Source organism: Dama dama, chromosome 15, assembly GCF_033118175.1.
Source record: "Dama dama isolate Ldn47 chromosome 15, ASM3311817v1, whole genome shotgun sequence".
NCBI classification, from domain to species: domain Eukaryota; kingdom Metazoa; phylum Chordata; class Mammalia; order Artiodactyla; family Cervidae; genus Dama; species Dama dama.
The window spans coordinates 37,725,110-37,741,404 of NC_083695.1; the positions used below are offsets into that span (position 1 = coordinate 37,725,110).

Consider the following 16,295-nt stretch of genomic DNA (forward strand, 5'->3'; position numbering starts at 1 on the left):
ACTCTCCACGACCCCCAGCCCCAGCCCTCCAAGGTCCTAAGGCATTAGACACTGGGAGGAGCCTTCAGTGCTCGGAGCAGGCAGGCAGCACTCAGCCTAGGGGGTGAGCTCAGGAGTCTGGGGCCAGGAGCAGGGGGAGAAAGGCAGGATGGGAGGAAAGGCCGGGGGGAGGCAGGAATCTAGTGGGAGAGGAGGTCTGACTGCGGAAGGAATGAGCCCCGGCCCTTAGGACAAAGGTGGGCAGACACAGGGCAGAAGTGGGTAGCGGCACAGGGTGGAGGGGGTGCGGGATACCAGGTCCCCTCCAGCCCCCACCCCGACGGTGGGCCTGGGCCTGATGCCAGCTGCTTCTCCGTTCTAAGCACCATGTCCTAGAGGTAGTGATTTAGCGCTGGCGGCAGGCTGCTTCCTGATTTATGGGGCTGCTCTGGACAGGCCCAACCCCATGAGTGGCCGCCACGGGTTCTTGCATGGTTCTGCAGCTGGCCACCCGCCCACCTGCTCCCCGCACCTGCTCTCCTGGGCCCCAGGGCTGCCGGGGCCCTGCCCGTGCATCAGAGCTGTCCACGTCCCTGCTCAGGCCCCCCAGATGCCCCGAGCGCAGCTCTGTGCTGTCCTGGATGCGAGTGTGTACACCGATGAGCACGTGTGCCCGGGTGCCTGCAGGCACTAGTAAGAGAAGTACACATGCACGTGTGTGACTTCTGTCAGGGTGTGATAGGGCATGCCTATGGACTTGCAGCTACCACCTCATCCTGTTTTCCTCGGATGGATGCCGTCCACCCTTAACACCTGCACATGGTGACCCATGTGGCTGGCAGAGATGTCTCAGCCTGATCACTAGACTCATCAGTAAGACTCCACCATGGTAAACAAGTCCAGAGTGCCTCCACCCAGGAGTCCTGTGGGGAAATGGAGGTGGGATCTGCCTCAGAGCAGCTCGTCCTTCTGCCATCCCCACAGTGTGAGGCTGGGAGAGAGGGACACAGCCCGCATCCCCAGGCCCTCACATCCTGCACCTCAGTCACCTCTCTCCACCATGCTCCCAAGCCTACACTTACTCTGTCCCAAGCCTTGGGGACAGCCATATGTCATGGGTCAAGCAGATCAGGGCACAAGCCCAGACTTCATCCCCAGCGTGTGGGACACGCTCCCTCTGCCTCTCTCCTCCTCAACATTTTCCCATCTGCAAAATGGTTTTAACAACAGCCACCTAGTGGGGTTGTTGTAAGGATTAAAGGGGTGTAAAAGCTGATAATAAGTCAAAGCCTTGCCCCGTGAAGCCTCAGTTTCCCATCTCTGATGGCTCAGATGGTAAAGAATCTGCCTACAGTACAGAAAGCCTGGGTTCAGTCCCTGGGTCGCGAAGATCCCCTGGAGAAGGGAATGGCTACTCACTCCAGTATTCTTGCCTAGGAAATCCCAAGGACAAGGAGCCTGGCAGGCTACAGTCCATGGGGTCGCAAAGAGTTGGACATAACTGAGCGACTGTCTCACACACACACACACAGACACACATGTAATGGTAATAGTAACCCTCACTGGCTATCTCATAGTGCTGCTTTTAGGATCAAATGAGAAAAGGACTTTGTGAAGAGAGTGGGGTGGTGACCACAGGGTGTCTTCCATCTCTGATCACAAGACAAGGGGCTCAGGATCTTTGGAGTTAGGTGCTGCGCGGGGATCCAGGTCAGATGCTCTATCTGAATCCCCAGCTGCCACACTCCAGGCTTGGGACGTGGGCACATTACCCCATCTTCATCCACATCTCTAGGAACTATGGATTCCTCCTCTTTCAAGCAGTCATATTAATATTAATAGTAGGTACCTTGTGGCAGGATGGAAGGACTCATGAGAAATGTGTGTTGAGCTCAGCACAGACCTTAACACAAAGTAAATGCTCGGAGTCAGCAGTATTTGTTCTTATTTTTGCCAGCCTTATTGCCACTCAAGTGGACACAAAGTTCAGAAACACAGGTAAATGATGTACTGGCATCATATTACAGTGGAATCTGTGTTTTGAGATTTTGTATCCATCAGTCCCTATGCAAGAAGAGTTCTGGTGCCTCTTCAGGGCAGTTTGGAGGGGCTGTGATGAAATTCCACTCTAGACCTGCAGGGTGGTGCCCTGAGGTGGGAGGTGGTCAGTGCTGACCTCTGCTGCCTCTTGGGAATCAGGGTGCCAGGCCCCCCACAACTCCCTGGCTCTCCAGTGGGAGTCCAGCAGACATGTCTAGCCCTGCCTGAACTGCACCCTTGCTGGCCAGAAGCCCTGAAAAGAGGCCTGGAGCAGGACTTGATGTTGTCCCTGAGCCAGGTGAGGACTTCAGACCCCACTGCCAGCCAGGTGCTTACTCTGCTGGCTGCAGACTGAGCCCATGGGCAACCCCATCACATATGGGCTCCCTGTCTGTGTTCCGCCTCATACCGGCTGACGGGGTCCAGGAGAGGGGCCAAGTCCCCATCCCGCTGAAGGAATGAGCCCCGGCACCCAGGCCAGGGCGGGCAGGCACAGCCAGGGCAACAGGCGCTCAGAGGTGGCGGGCCAAGGTGGGCCAGATAGGCAGGGCGGAGAGGAGGCAGACCAGGCTGAACCCAGACCTTGAAGGACGAAGGGACTTAGCTCGCTGAAGGGACAGCACTTCTGTCCAGAAGGACAGAAGTGTGTGGCAAAGCTTTGGAGTCATTCCTGGGGAAAGGCGTGCCCTCTCCCATAAGACATCTGGGCCGCTCTGGTCCAGATGGCCTTGCCTGTCAGCGACCAGTGGCCATGGGGTGAAGCAGATGGCCAGCGAGGGGGGGCCACCCTCAGGCCTGAGCCAAGAGAGGCCAAGTGGCCCACACAGGCCAGAGCCCGAGACCTTGGCACCGGCCACTCGGAGCTCTCGACTCGAGAGTTAATGATTCATTTGTGGCCAATTTCTGCTGGCCTTTGCCTGGAAATTCCCAAGCCTGCCCCTTCCCTTGGCTCCGGGAGCTCCAAGAGTACAGTCTCATTTACACTTGGCGGAGGACATCTCCCCCACTATCCAGGGAATGGCTTTTACAATTACAGCTGTAGTGATGCTGGTTAGCTCTTAGGAGGAACCGATTCTAACCTGCAGGCTGGGTCCTGGGGTGCTTACTGAACTGTAGTGAAGTTAGAGGCCCCTCTCTGACCCCCTGGGCAAAGTGCTGATGGAAGGAACCCTGTTTGCATCCATGGTGCTCCACATTGAGTACAGAACCGATGCAACCAGAATCCAGTCTGGTGTAATGTGAAAAGTGTGACAACAGTTAAAAAGGGGACATAGACCTTGACCTGGAGTAGGACTTGGCTGAAGGAGAGAAAGCAATAATATATGCAAAGGCCCCAGGGCCTGAAAGGACAGGGGAGTTTGAGTCTTTCTTCTCCGGCTGGAGCAAAGGGGCTGTAAGAAACATCTGGAAGTTCAGACACAACTCCCAGGTGAAAGGCTTAGCGGACTTGAGGGTTTGGCAGTGGGAGGTGCTGGCAGTGGGGAGTCAGAGCTGCTGCCTGAATAGGGATAGGTGTGTTAGATTGGGATTTGGGGGGGCCACTTGCCCATATGTGTCTTGATTCTGCCAGTCGGCAAACCCCGCTTGATAGCCTGCTCTGTGCCCACTCAGGCCCAAGCCCTACACAGGTGTGGTGGTGGATGAGAGGGAACAGATCATGTGCAGCACTCCAGGTGGGGCGGCAGGGACCCAGCAGAGCCACGTGCCGCTGGCAGATGTACCTGTCTGTGCAGAGGCTGGGCGATGGCTGCTGACGTTTTCAGACTCACTGAGCCCCGTGGTCCCAAGTCTTCAGGTGAGCGTGGTGGTGTGTTCAGGTCGTCTTAAGGAACTGCATGTTCCTAGCAGACTGGAGAGACAGCCTGGAGGTTGACCCTGTCCCCTAAGACTATATGGTCTTCCTGAAGATCAAATGGGTATCTGTCACTCTGCACATGCGCAGACCGAGGCCCAGAGAGGCCAAGGCTATTGAAAGCGCTCAGGGCCCCCGTCTCCCAGTCCTTAGCTGGCTGTACGCATATCACGCCCCCCCCCCCCACCCCACATCCTCCTCCACCCCTGCTTCAAATTTAAGAATATTTCCCCAAACCAGGCAAAATATAGAGCAGCCTGGTCCTCCAGGTTGAAAAGTCCCAGGCTTGGGGAGGGGGCTTCCGTTATATGTCTTTTCAACTTTGCACATTTAGTTTCTTCTGATTATTTCTTGACAGTCCCAGGCGTTGGTGGTAAACAACCACTCTCCCCAGAATGTTTCCCCGCGACAGCAGCTTTCTCTGGAGAGGGTGCTATCAACACTTGGCAGGGCCTCCTCCCAGCTCCCGGCTTGGGCTCCTGAGCAAGGAGAGCTCATGAAAGGCGTTCAAGAATGCCGTGCTCTCCTGGGGGGCTGGAACCGCAGGGTCCTGGCGGGCATGGGCCTGGCCTGTTTGTTCCCTGCAGCGGCCAGCAGCCTGGCCTGGCCTCAGAGCCTCAGATGGCCCCTGGTTGTGGACGGTCCCCGAGCGGAGAGGTGGGGCGGTATCGGGTGTCCGCTGGCTCCCACAGCCCTGGTGCCCTGGTCCTTGGCACGGCTCAGCGACAGGAGGGAGCCCGAGGACGGCTCTGCCAGGCCTGTCTGTGGTCGGGAGAGCTGCGGTGCCCCGGCCCTGCAGCCTCCGTGGTCTGCGTCACGCGCTGGCTTAGGCGTCCTGAGTCAGAGCCAGGAAATGGATCTGCCATGCGGGGGTGGAGGTGCCGCTGCCCCGGGCAGCTGGGGTGAACCCCAACCTCCTGCCCGTCAGCACTGAGTGGGGGCCTGGCCTCATGCATCACTCCCCTGGCCTGGCCTGGATTTGACCAGGGCCTGGAAGAGAGGCTGAGGTGACGGCCGGCTCCCTGCTCCACACACTGTGGCCAACCCCCTAAGCCCACACGGCTAGTACCTGCAGGGCTGTTGACAGGATGGAATGCTTGACTTAGGCTCGGTGAGGCTGCGGACCTCTGCCGGGACTATACAGCTTTCCTGGGATGCCTTTCCCAGGCTTGTGCTCTGAGCGAGAATTTACCCAGGAATGACTCCGGTGGCAAAGCGTTCCTTAACAGCCCCACTGCAGCCAAAGTGGTTCCCTTTCCCTTGGAGCCACCCTCGGAGTTGACTCCACAGCAGCTCCTATCACGATGTACTGTAACCACGATTTCCTTCAAAGGGCTCCCTCCCACCTTTGCCTGCGCGAGTGCTTTGAGGCTGATTTACCTGTGCACCTTGCATGCGCGGTGTATACTAGACGCTCAATAAAAGCAGGCTGGATTTAATGAAGGGGGTTCCTGAAAGTGATATCAGAGTGTCCCTTTGTTAATAACATGGTGAAAATGGTAGAGGGCAGCCAATTGAGAGGCTGACTGCCCCCCCACCACCCCCCGACCCCCTTTGCAGCCTCTGCCTGCCTGGGTAGTAGCTGGGGGCTGCAGTGGCCCCCTCCCCACTTCCACGTAGCCAGCGCCTTCCTTACCAGCAGGAGTCAGCTCCCTGGGCTGCCCGTGTGATCACTCTCCAGAAAACACCCCAGTGGAAACTGCATGAATGATTGATAAGAGCTGAGAGCTGTTTAATTTTTCCCCCTGTTTAATGGCTATCAATAATTTAATACGCTCTCTGTATGTTTTTAAGAAATAGCACCCATTTCGCCGTCTCCGGTTTAGCGGGCTAAATGATTTAAGTGTTGGAAATGTGCTCTGAGGATGGAGGTTTGAGAGTCAGAGGAATCTGGGGGCTGGTGGGGCTGGGGGGAGGTGGGTTCAGAGCCAGCCAGCAGCATCTCGGCCTGGGGGTGTGTATGTGTGTGTGTGTGTGTGTGTGTGTGTGTGTGTGTGTGTGTGTGTGTGTGTGAAGGTGGGAGGGAGGGGGCGGGTAAAAGCCAGCGCCTTTCTGCTAAGAGCAAGATAATTGCTTTTCCGGGTCTTGCTGAGCAGCAGCTGAACAGCTGTCAAGTCACCCCTCCCCAATGCTGAGCTTTTCTGGATAACTCTGGGGGGCCAAGGGGTGCTAGGAGGGAGCGGCTGCTGGTACCACCATGGGCTAGAACCGCCCTTCCCCTGACATCTCTGCCCCCTCCTAAAGCTGTTAAATCATTTTTATTTTAATGATGCAGTTAGTCTCCTGCCAGCCGCATCTTCCAGATAGGGTAGGGGAGGTGTGGCGTGCGGGGCTCAGAATCACTCATCTCAAGGCCCAGAGGGACCTGGAAGGTCATCTGCCAGTGCTCCCCTCAAACTTTCCAGATGCGCAGGATCACCTGGGAGGACTTGTTAAAATTTTAAATTTCTGGGCTGCGTTCCAGACCCACAGACTTCCATTCTCAGGGGAGAGGCCTGGGAGGCTGAGGGTTTAACGAGCAGCCCCGGGGATTCTCATCATCCGAGGGGTTTGGGACATGCAGAGTTCAGCTCCAGTTCCGAGCTTCCTATGCGCCCGCAGCAGCGCTCAGCCACTGCGTCCGCCTCTGCGGCCAGGGCCCTCACCACTCTGAGACGGCGCACCCACTTGGGGAAGATGTGCCCCAGTCCAGAGCTCCTTCTGTAATCAGTCTGGACCCAGCCGGCTGCCCTCACAGGCTCCTCACACCGAGTTACCCCTGCCACAGGACAGACTGAAGCTGCCCAGCAAATAGCCGGGTCTCCTGGAACCCAAAGCTGGCTTCTCTGTGCCTCCTTGTTGGGCAAGGAGCTTCCTTTCTTAGTGAAGGAATCTGGGCACCAGGGAAAGCATGAGGGTGGAGATGGACTGGAGGGGAGACCCTCCAGGCCTGAGCACCCCCTTCCCAGGGCCAGGTAGGTGACAAGGGGCTGTGGCCTGCCATCGATGGCCTGCAGTGGCCACACCAGCCTGCTCGTGGCAGGCACCATCTCTGGCACTGTAGGGACTCTGAGAGAGGCAGAAAGATTCCCAGGCCTTTCAGGGGCCAGCCCTCCCACAGGAAAGAAAAAATGTGACTCATCAGAGATTGTTGACTAAGCCGATCTCTGGGATAAGAGTGGAGGGGGCTGAGGCCGGTGGGGGCTACCCCAGGGCCACACATCCACTGAAGACAAAGCTGGAACTGCAGAGATGGAATAGGAGGCCCAGAGAAGGGCATCCAGGACCGAGGCCCTGGCGCTCACCTGAGTCACAGTCACGGAGTCAGTACATGGAAGGATTTAGCGGAGCTGATGCCCTTGTGTCTGACATTACAACTCTTCCATTGTTTTGGCAGGGATGCAGTGCTCACTGCCAGTCGGCCCTGCTATGTACTTTATTTCACTATATAATTAAGAGGGAAGGATCAGAACCCTTTCACAGGTGTCACCATCTGGCTACAAAATGGGTGGCTCCTTAAGTCCTCCCCATCTTTATAAACCCTCTTTGTACCCCCAAATTTAGCCTTGCCCTTGGTCTACCTGGGAGAAACCGGGTTCCCAAGAGATGGTGACATATGACCCTTCTTGTGATCATCAGTTCTCCCTGTTCTCCTTCATCCCCAAAGCCTGGTTGATCATGACAGCTCCACTGTGGAGGTTGTGACCCTAGGGGAAGAGGAAGAGGGGTACCCCCTAACCCTGACAGGGCTCCGACTTGGAGAGTTCCAAGAGCTGGGGAGACTGAAGGGACAGACTTAAACCCGTGCTCAGGAAATTCCAGCTCGAGAGAGATAGTTGTGTGAATATGGATACTTGGGCAAGGCCAAGGGCAGTCAGGGAAGGCTTCCAGGAGGAGGTGCTTCCTGCCCTCAAGCTTGAAGCTGAGCAGGAAGGGAGGGGCCTTCCCAGCACAGAGGTGTCAGGTGGCACTGTGAATGTGCAGAGGGGAGTGAGGTGAGGCCAGCAGGCCAGGGCGGGGCTGGATCTTGGCTGCCTGGGCAGAAAGCCATGGAAGGTTTGTTTGTTTTTAGCTTCAGCTGAAGTATTACATCCATGCTGAAAAAGTGTGTATATGCTAAGCATAGCTCAACAAACTCTCGCAAAAGGAATACCCTCCTGTGATTACCGTATAGATCAAGAAACAGAACATTCCAGATCCCCTAGAAGCCCCCCTTCCAGTCACTGCTCCCCCTCAAGGATAATGATTACATTATCCTTACATATCAACAGCATACTGTCAGTTATCTATTACTGCCCCCAAACCACCCCGAAACTTGGTGGCTTAGAGTAAACAACTACCATTTATTATGTCTCATGGTTCTGTGGTTGGCCTGGGCAGTCCCTTTGCCAGTTTCCCTTGGGCTCATGTGACTCCAGTCACCCGAAAGGCCGGCTGGACAGGATGGTCAAAGGTGGCCTCAGTCACATCTGGCAGATTGTGCTGGCTATTGGCTGGGTGGCCTCAGTTCTCCTCCATCCTCCAATAAGGTAGACTGGCTTCCTTCCCTGGCCAGGCCACATTCCAAGAGGGCCAAAACCAGAAATAGCAGGATTTCTTGAGACCTAGTCTCTGGAAGTCACAAAATACTACTTTCACCAAGTCGTATTGGTCAAAACAAGTCTCATGGTCAGCCTGGATTCAGGGATAGAGGATAGGCTCCACCTCTTTTTATAAACGTTTATTTTTATTTATTTATTTGGCCGCACGGGGTCTCAGTTGCGGCACATGGGATCTTTGATTTTCATTGCGGTATACGGGATCTCTTAGTTGCCGCATGTGGGGTCTAGTTTCCTGACCCAGGATTGAACCCAGGCTCCCTGCATTGGGGTTGCAGAATCTTAGCCACCAGACCACCAGGGAAGTCCCTAGACTTCACCTTTTGATAGAAGGAGCTATAAAGAATCTGTGGCCATATGTATTTAGTCTACCACAAGCTAGAGTAGTTTTGCCTGTTCTTCTTGTTGTTGTTGTTCGGTCACTAAGTCATGTCTGACTCTGCTACCCAATGGACTGCAGCGTGCCAGGCTCCTCTGTCCTATACTATGTCCCGGAGTTTGCTCAGATTCTTGTCCATTGCGTCGGTGATGTTATCTAACTGTCTCATCCTCTGTCGTCCCCTTCTCCTTTTGTCTTCAATTTTCCCCAACATCAGCGTCTTTTCCAATGAGTCGGCTCTTCACATCAGGTGATCTTTAAATAAATGGACTTCTTAAGTATATTCTCCATTCCCTATTAGTGTAGTGGTAAAGAAAGCAGGAGACACGGGAGACATAGGTTCGATCCCTGGGTCGGGAAGATCTCCTGGAGGAGGGCATGGCAACCCACTCTAGTATTCTTGCCAGGAAAATCTCATGGACAGAGGAGCCTGGAGGACTACATAGTCCACAGGGTTGTAGAGTCAGACAAGACTGAAGTGAGTACGCAAGTATATTATCCATTGTATCTGGCTTTTTTGGTCAACATTATGTTCATAATACCTGTATTGTTGGATATAGTTGCAGATGATTTGTTCTTATTGCTGTGTTGTATTTCATTGTGTGGATACACTGATTTATCCACTCTACAGTTGATGACCATTTGGGAAGTTTTCATTCTTGGGGCGTATGACTAGCACGGCTGTGAATATTCTAGTACGCATTGTTGGGTGACCACATGCACACATTTCTGTGGAGCTGGAAATGCTGGGTTGATGATAGACCACAGGCTAGGGGGTGCATGCAAACTGTTCAAGGTGGTGACCATTACATGCCCCACCAACCCATGTTTGGGAGGCCCAAAAGACCCTTGTGGAGGAGAGTGAAGTGGTTAATGGGGGTTTTAGAGAGGCTCCCCAGCTGAATATGAGCTGGAGAGGTGTCTCTGACCCCAAGGTTCCCTGTAATGTCCCCTCTCTGGCCTGCCCCTGGCCTCAGGCCTCCTGGCTGGGAAAGGAGGACCATCAGACCAGAGGACTCTTTTCTGAGTTTGATATTCATTACTGCAGTTTTTCCTATCCCAGAGCCCTTCTACTGCCCTTCCTCTTTTACCCAGAATCCACTTTCTACAGCTAGCCTCACCCCCCAACGATCAGGGAAGCTAGGTGCCTGCATCAACTGACACATGAAGATGCAGGAGCTAGAAGGGACTGCCATGGCTGCCTCCAGGCAGTGGACAAGACAAGCAGATTTGGGCTTAATTTCTGGCCTTGCTCTCTCTTGCATTGGGACCTTGGGAACCCTACAATGGGAACCCTTCCCTTATTGGGACCTCAGTTTCCTCGTATGTGAATTGGCAGAGAAAGGAGCAAACCTCCCCAAGTCTCTTTTCTGTCACCAACCTGAACTCTGGGTTCTGGAATCTAACAGAGGCAAGGGTATGAGGAGGCCCATGGAAAGCTCGGCAGGCTTCTGGACTTTAGGGCACATGTCAATTGGCCCATTTTGTTCAATTTATTCACTGACTATCTTCACTGCCCCGCTCATCCATCCATCCATCCATTTATCCACCCAGCAGTCTCTGTGGCCTTGTGAGCCTCAGAGGACAGATATAAACTAGGCCTCACTCCTGATGTCCAGGAGCTCTGCTCACAGGGGAACCCGGCCAATAGAAAGCTGGGGTGGGAGGGCAGGGAACATGGTCAGCTGGACCCAAGCCACTGCAGGATGAACAAAGAAAGGAGCAGCAGATCAGTGAGGCCTCCATGGGAACTTCTGAGCAGAGTGGGGCTTTGAAAGACAGAGACATGGGGGAAAGGGCTCCAGACAGAGTACCCAGCTAATCCAAAGGATGGGGTTCCTGGGGAGCAAGGCTGACTGCAACACAGTGACGGGTGTCCCAGCATGGCTGCAGCTGCAATACAGGGTACAGAGGAGCTGACCTTGGTGCTGGGGCCAGTTCTGGACCTCTGACCTTTACTTGGAGTGGAGGAGGGGGACAGCATCCAGTTTCTAGTGCGGCTCCACTTCTGTGGGCCTGCTCAACTCTCCAGGAGATGGCCAGAGGGGCCTGGGCAGGCAGGACCTAGAGATGGGTGAAGAGGGTTGGGGCCCTCAGGCTCAGGCTTGGAGCTCACTGCACCCTTTCCTCTTTTCCACAGGACCTGCATCAGCTCTGCTCAGCCAGGTTGGACTGCTGGGGCCACAGCTTCCTTCCCCTGTGACTGCCTTTTCCTGACGCCCTTAGCAGCCTCCAGTCCCAGTGGTCAGCAGAGACCTTGGCAGGTAAGCAGAATGAGCTGGGCCCTGACCCTAGGTGTCTGCAGGTGTGGGACTCAGCCCAAGCGGCTGGTGCTGTTTCAGGGCCTAGAGAAGGGGGAGCTGGGCTGTCATCACTGAGGAATTAGGGGAAGGGGTTTATTTCTTAATTTTCACTTCTCCTTGGCCTCCTCCTCTCAGAGGGAGCCAGAGAGTGGAGGGTTGCAGGGAGGGATATACCCTAGTCTGACACTTGAACTTCAGGTTTTATCCAGTTGCCAACTCCCAGTGTAGTGTTGGATAGCCCTGTCCCTTCGCTTTTGAGAGCCTCAGTTCTCTCATCTATCTCATGAAAATAATAATAATAATATCCTCTAACATTCTGAGCACTTAACTATATGCCAGGCACTGGGCTAAGTACTGTGTAGTTATTAACTCTTTCCATCTTCATCACAGCCCCATGAGGTGGGTGCTGTTATCCTCCCCATTGTACAGGCGAGAAAACTGAGGTTTGTGGTCTGAAAGGAGCTTGCCCAAGGCCACACTCCTGGCTGAGCCCCCACGAGGTTCACTTCCAGGTCTGTGTGGCTCCAGTGTGCCAGTTCCTGACATCTGGTTCATTCTGCCCCTGGCCTTGCCCCCTCTCTGCTGGTCTTTTCTTGTGGGTGGGCATCAAGAGATCATGGGTGTCCTCAGTTGGCTGGTGGGAAGCATGAGGTTGGGAAGGCTGCCATGATGTGGGATGGGGATTAACATTGGAGTTTCATGTGAGTATGGGGAGGCTGGAATCTAGGAAATCTTCTCGGAGGAGGTGGCCCAAGTTATGATCCAGAATGTCTCTGAGAGGACTAAGATTTTCCTGAGGAAGAAGATCATTTATAGTTACACGTGAACATGAGGTTTTCATCTGGAAGTATAGATACACATACAAGTCCCAGAGGGTTCTTCCACCCCACAGTGATACCTGTGTCCATGAACATATGTGTACATGCATACTCTACACAGACAACGTGTGCTTGTAAACCTGTCCCTGCATGCTAAGGGGCTACAGATGTGCGTGCACACACAGCCATGAATGGTTGTGTGTGCACAGATACATACAGAAACCTGTAGAGGCATGCTCCCTTTCCCGCATACACACACAGACATCACTCGTGCATGCTGTAGACATACATGTGCACAAACAGACTTGCTGCACACATATGCTTATAGATGCATGTTAACAAACTTCTGTGTTGACTCTTTACACAGATACACAGACACAGGTTCTTACGACACATGGTGTCTCCACATACACACAGGGATGCACTCACATGCACACACAGGGAGGGATGTGTTCCAAGGAGAAAGAACCATGGCACATGGGGCATGAGTTCTGACTGGTATGTTCTCTGGTGAGGGAAGAGATCTGGGAAGGATCCTCAGGAGGTGACAAGTGAGCTGAGCATTGGAAGCCAGGGAGAAATTTGCTAGGTTGATGTAAAGGAGAAAAGAGAAGCCCAAGCAGAAGGTCCGGCTCTTGCAAAGTCCCAGAGGAGTGAAAGTTTGTGGCTGATTCATGTTGACGTATGGCAGAAGCCATCACTATTTTGTAATTATCCTCTAATTAAAGAAAAAAAGTTCATTTATTGGCCTCTGCTTCCTCTCCCAACATGTCCACCAGAATCTCCTAGAATCAGGTCTGGCTATATAATTTGCAGGGCCTGGTTCAGAACAAAATTGTGGGGCCTGTCACTCAAAAATTATTAAGGATTTCACGATGGTGGCCATAGAACATTAAACCAAGAGTGGGTCCTTTTGAGCCTGGGGCCCCAGGCAACTGCCCGTGAAGCCAGCACTGCCTAGAATAAGTGAAGAACAGACTTCACATGCAGGCTCCACCAGTCACTGACAGACCCAGTGACCTTGGGCAGGTCCCGCATCACCCTATGAGACTCATCTGTCCGAGGGAGAGATGTTGCCCTCTCTACCAGCTGCAGAAGCCCCAGTGGAGCCAGCATCCAGCTCATCTCAAGCATCTGGGGACAGTGGCTTCAGTGAGGTGGGATCACAGCCCACCCCTCAGCAGGCAGTGGTGTTCAAGGGTTTCCTGATGTGCACTGTCTGCCTTTGAGCCCTGTCCCTACACACTTTGGAAACCTGGTGTTGGTGTGCTTTTCCTAATCCACAGGGGCAGAGGGGGTTGGGGGCTACTCTGCGTCTTATTTGCAGAGTCTCCTGCCTCATTGCCCCTTGCCTGCCCTTCTCTGTTTGACAAACTCACTTCTGTGGGCCAGATGCCTTGGAGCCTTCTCTGACCCCAGGCCCGCCCTCCTGACCTCCGCCCTGTGACCCCCTCCAGTAGCTACAATGACCTCTTGTTACTGTAGAGTTCTTTATAGTGTGTAAGCTCTTTCACACCCCATCAGGCCATTGAGAAAGCCCTTGAGAGGTCCTATGCCCTTTGCCAGACTGGAAAACAGAGGCCCAGAGTTGCAATCCCTAGCCTAGCTCCCAGGCTGAGGTCAGGCCCACCTCGGGAAGGGGTGTAGACAGTGGCCACAGAGGGTGGCACCTGGGCTCTGCTCCTAGGCAGCTTCCCATTTCGGCGTTTTGGAAGACAAACTCTCCCAGCCCCTGACCCAGGAGAGGCCCCGCAGGTGCTAGGGTTGCTGAAGAGGACCCGGCGGGCTGGAGGTCTGTTCAGCTGAGTACACAAGCCCCCAGCCGTACTCACCCCTGTGAGTGACTTGGCCCACTTCCCTCAGCCTGGCAAACTGGAGCCAGGTCTGGGTCATGACAGCCAACCCAGCTGGACAAAGAGGATGTCTAATCAGGGCCATGACAACTGCCCCCTCTGGCTGGCACTTCATTAAAGTACTCAGCACACCTTTGGTGGATGACTGCAGAGGGCAAGGATGTGGTGAAGGGTATGGACTCCGAGCCTCAGTGTTGGGGTTTTCCAGACTCTTCACACTCCTCTCTTTGTAACTTCAGATGAGTGGCTTAATCTCTCTGTGCCTCATTTCTTCATCTGTAAAATAGGGGTAATAATAGAACTGACCCTATTGAGTTGTGAGGAATTCAATAAAGTCATCGACATAAACCCTTGCTGCAGTGCCTGAGATGAGGTTAGCGCTCCACGGCATTGATGGTAGGTAAGCAGGCGGGGCTGGGTGATGGGGCTGATCCCCAGGGCTGTGGGCACACAGGGAGAGACATGGTTGGATTGTCATTTCAGAGAGGCTGTAGGGGGACAGCGGGGGTTGAGGTTTCATATGAGGCAGTTCCAAACAGCTGTGGATGAGAGCTCTGTGGGCAGGGACCTGGGCTGACAGCCCCTCTAGCCCCGAGCTTGTGGCTTCACACTGACAGCATGAACACCATCAGCTGTCAGTCAACAGGTTTCCAGGGCTACATGGCACAAGGCGAGTTTGGGCCTGGCTTTGACGACCTTGAATGCCAAGCCCAGCTCATGGCGGGCCTGGCCGTGGCCACACGGAGCTTGGATTCCAGGGTCCCCATGTGGCGTACACATCAGCCTCCAGCGCCAGCTGGGAATGCACAGACTCCTTTCCCTCCTTGGAATTTACTGCCAGCAGTCCAGGCCTGTCCACCCCCAGCCTCTGCAGCCAGCACTGACCCCTGCAACCCCTCACCCAATCTGGAGCTGGAAATACAGTCTACAGCCCACTGGTCGTCCCTCTCCAAGGCAGGGGACCCTCTGGGTCAGCAAGGTGGGCCACAGTCCTCACAGGCCCTCCAAACAAAGTTTTCATTTAAGCCTCAGTCCTGCTGCAGACCTGCTATATGACCTCGGACAAGCCACCATCCCTCTCTGAGCAGTGGTTCATTGGTCTGTAAAACCAGAGGCTCTGCTGAGACAGGTCAGGGTTCACAACCTGCAATGTTCTCAAACGTCTCAACAACCCAGGGACACTCGGATTAGCCCACTGTGTAGATGAAGAAGCTCAAGGCTCAGTCGTGTCTGACTTTTGCAACCCCATGGACTGTATAGTCCCTGGAATTCTCCAGGCCAGAATACTGGAATTGGTAGCCTTTCCCTTCTCCAGGGGATCTTCCCAACCCAGGGATCGAACCCAGGTTTCCTGCATTGCAGGTGGATTCTTTACCAGCTGAGCCATGAGGGAAGCCCAAGAATACTGGAGTGGGTAGCATATCCCTTCTCCAGTGGATCTTCCCAATCCAGAAATCGAACCGGGGTCTCCTGCATTGCAGGCGGATACTTTACCAACTGAGCTATGACAGAAGCCCCAAAGCACGAGAGGTTTAGAAATATACACAGGGTCACAGTGCTATCCGTGGAGCTGAAATTCAGCCCAGTTTTACCTGATACCATAATATGTGTTTTCCCCACTACGTCTGTCTCTAGTAGCCACATGTGTGTTTGCTGGTGAACCATTCACTGTCCGTCATGTGGGTTGAACACTTACTGGGCTCTGGCACTGGGCTGGGTGCTGGCATCCCCGGTGTCTCTTTGAGTGCTAGGTGAGCACAGCCCTGGGCTTGCGTGGAGGTCACGAAGTCTACAGTGCGGTGTGTGCTAGCTAGGTGGGGGCTCTCGGCATGTGAAGGCAGTAGGAAATGGGAGGGACACCTCTTCTCTGGTGCTGGAGAAGGCAGGCAGGGGATGTCTGGAGGAGGGGTCTAGATCCCTACACAGAGGAGTGAGGGAACAGGGTCTTCCTGGGGTCTCTGCACAACTTGGTGGGATAGGTCAGGAGTTTAGCTGAGAGAGGACACTTCACTCAGCCACACCTGGGAGCAGGGACTGAGGCAGCTCCCGGGGGCCATAGAGTTTGACCTTGATCCTGCAGATTGCAGAGAGCCAACGGGGGCTGTGGAGCTGTGGCAGCTCCTCTGTGAAGGCCAGGTGCGGGGACTGGCCTCAGCCTGGAAGCAGAAGCTCATAGCTCACTGAGACAGTGGCAGCGGGGAGGGGCAGAGCTGGGGTGTTGTGTACCCCAGCTGGCCACACCTCCAGCACACCAGGTCCTCTTCAGCAACCCAGGCACCTTGGGACCTCTCCTAGGCCAGCAGCTGGGCCTGTTTCCCAGAGGGATGCCAGTCTGCCCAAATGCTGAAATGAGAAGCTGCCCCGGAGCAGAGCCAAGGTGCCACCTTCTATGGCCAGAGTCTGCACCTCTTCCTGATACAGGCCTGACGTTAGCCCAGAGGTGGGGCTGGAAGGGAGCCAGGAACAAACCTGTCCAATGACATGGTGGACACAG

The 16,295-nt window shown here is 54.4% G+C and overlaps 1 protein-coding gene across 4 annotated transcripts in view; it reads left to right on the forward strand.

The window, feature by feature from the left end:
* Positions 1 to 11,000: 11,000 nt before the first annotated feature.
* ZMIZ1 (zinc finger MIZ-type containing 1) overlaps positions 11,001 to 16,295 on the forward strand; it is a 191,507-nt gene continuing 186,212 nt past the window's right edge. For 2 of the 4 annotated variants that reach the window (XM_061161917.1, XM_061161919.1), the window contains exon 1: positions 11,072 to 11,091. The gene's annotated coding sequence lies outside the window, so the exon portion shown is untranslated. Of the gene's footprint in view, positions 11,092 to 16,295 lie in introns of all 4 variants that reach the window. The other 2 variants (XM_061161918.1, XM_061161920.1) reach the window with 2 other exon arrangements.